We start from the raw sequence: 3,026 nt of genomic DNA on the forward strand, positions 1-3,026 counted from the left end.
AACGGGCAACTGCGGCTGAACATCAGTAGTAGGTGGCTGCTGATCAGTAACATGGGGATGAACCCCAGGCATCTCTGGTTTATAATGGGTGGCATCGTCGGCCCTGAGCATGTCTGCTATATCCCTAAAGAACTCTGACTGACTAACAGGGTCATCTATGTCCATCCCGACAGCAGCGGTGGTAAAGTCAGCAAATGCCTGTGGCTCGAAACTCCCAAACATCTGAGAGCTACTGCCGACATCGTACGTGGGCTGATCCATCCCTGTAGCTGAACCACCTACATCATCAGGAACACCGTGCTGAGTACCCTCATCCTCAACCGTAGGTCCTCGACCACGTGAACGTGCACCACCATCCGGACCAGGCTGTCGTCTGGCTCTACGACGAGGGACACGATGATCGACCGCATCACCAACATCAGGAACTGGTTGGTCCTCATCCAAACGAATGACCAGCCATCTCCACTCTCGATCCGTGGTACGGGTGCCTATACGGCGTCGCCGATCGACACGCCTATTATCTGGTCTGTCGTAAACGTGCACCCTGGGGGGGGCCTGGGACGACCCTCTGTGAACAGCCTCCTCGGTCAAAACAATAGGCCTCGGATCCTGAAATGCAACATCTGGGAAGAAGAATCTGTGGGCCACACGGCACCACCAGTCCAAGTACTCAGCTGATGGACCGGGGTCAACGGCTCACTGGACCGGTATGACTCAATAAAGCCGGTTCTCCCAATGCTCATGCCACTCTCGATAATATCTAGGGAACCATCGGTCTCCACCCCTGCCATCCTTGGCATGTAACCAATCTATGTTCAGAGCTGGCTGAGGAAGATGCTGAACACCGCCGAACTGAGGAAGCACCGATCCACCTAATGCCACTCAATCGCAGCAAAATATATCAGGCTAGTGATGGCCGTCCATAACCTACGGTGCTGGTCAACTAGTATCTCCGGATGAATAATAGAAGCAACCTCGGCACATGAATATGGCTCCCACACAAACTGTTTCAAAATAGGACATTTCTGTCAACGCATAAAATAAAATCTACACTATTCCAAGTAAGAGAAAAAACTAAACGACTCACATCCTGGACACGCAATCAATCCAACATAAGGCGTGCAGACAAGACTCTTTGACCCACTGCATCGTTTCTAGGTAGATATGAAGCCCACCTACAATTATAATTGAAATGATGTCATCACAAAGAAGTAAATAGCTTCTTAAACAAGTAATGAAACCAAAATTATTAAACGCTACCTCGATGCAAGCAGAAACCCGAATCCATGAAAACCACCAGGTCTCAAACTGGGAAACCTCCAGAAAATCCAAGACTGAAGAAGCTGTAGTGGTCCGGCCAAGTTAACAACATTTCTGTTTGTCCCACGACAGAGACATCTGTACAACCAGGCCAGTGCCGCCGAACCCCAGCTGTATCTCCCCAACTCGTCCAACGACGCCAAATAAGGCAACCAGCGAAGGTGGACCCGGTTCGCATTCTTGTCCGTGAACAACTGCGAGGACAACAGCATCACAATATAAGCTCGCGCGCATATACGCACGGTCTCCTCGCTAGCATCTGCTGGGAGAACCCGGAACCTCTCATGGAACCATGTGTAGCACACTGTCATCTGCTTTACCTTATTCTGCGGAGGTAACTCGCCAAACAAATTGCGAAACCAGTCCCATGCCGGTCTACCATGTTCCATCAGATTCTCAAAGTCAGTCAGGCACCCACTGACAGGCTCCCCATCGATCGGCAAACCAAGCTGATATGCCACATCTTGCAACGTGATAGTGCACTCACCAAATGGCATATGGAAGGTGTGCATTTCAGGACGCCACCGCTCAATAAATGCGCTGAGTAGAGGCTCGTCAACCCAGAACCAGTAACTGTTTAGCCTAGCCAAATGATACAACCCGACGGTCTCCGGGTACGGTATGATCCGCTCGTGTAAAGGCATATTCTGTTGCCTCCTCACGCCACTAATAACCCTAGTGGGCTGCAATATGTAGGTAAAGAAACCCCTCAATAAACGACCAATACTAAACAAATCTTATTGCATTTAGAAAAAAATTTAATTAAATATATACATATGTTTTCCATTTTCTTTTAGATTATAGTAAGAAAGATCACGAAAGGCAAAATAATGATAACAATACCAACAACAATAACTCTACTACGAATAACAGCATTTATGAGACCAACAGCTATAGGTACTAATAAAAATAAAGGTAATACTGATAACTACGAGTATCATAATAGTAACAAAATTAATAATCTAAATAATAAATTAATTATCTAAACAATGCTAATAAAATAAATTGACTACATTAATAATGAAAAAATAATATTAATTATATAAATAATGAGAATAATATTAACAATAATGACTAACCTTATCATCAATAGATCCAGCCACATGAGCAACGCCATTTAGTCGGTACAAGCAATCTTCATTCTCCATGATTCCACAACCCAAACCCCACCAAATCCTCCAACCCTCTCTCTCAAACTCTCCCAACTACGAAGGTTGCAGATTTTTTTTTCCTTCCAAATGATCTGTGCTCATCTTCAACGGATTATGTATATATAGTAATATAAACGTAAACCGTGGGAGCCTACAGGGTTTTACGTTTAAAGCCAATATCCTCATAAACTGTGGTAGCCACCCACGGTTTATGCCTAAAATTTACCCTTCCTAATCCGTGGTTGGTGGCCACGGTTTACACCCATTTTTTTCCTTCCAGAAACCGTCCCTGCCAGCCACGGTTTATGTTCAAATAGTAAACCGTGGTTGGCTCCCACGGTTTATATAATAATCGAATTTGCACAACCACATAAACTATTTCTGTTTTGCACATTTGGGTAAAGGATTCATTGATTTTATTTAAATATGTAAATTGCCCTTAAATAAACTATTGAAAAGAATTTTATTTTCTCTATTAGAGAAAAATGATAAACTTCCATACTTCTATTATGTTATGGCAATAATTTGGCCTATTATTTTTTAATAATAATAATA

This window comes from Arachis duranensis, chromosome 8 (genome assembly GCF_000817695.3).
Source record: "Arachis duranensis cultivar V14167 chromosome 8, aradu.V14167.gnm2.J7QH, whole genome shotgun sequence".
Lineage (NCBI taxonomy): Eukaryota > Viridiplantae > Streptophyta > Magnoliopsida > Fabales > Fabaceae > Arachis > Arachis duranensis.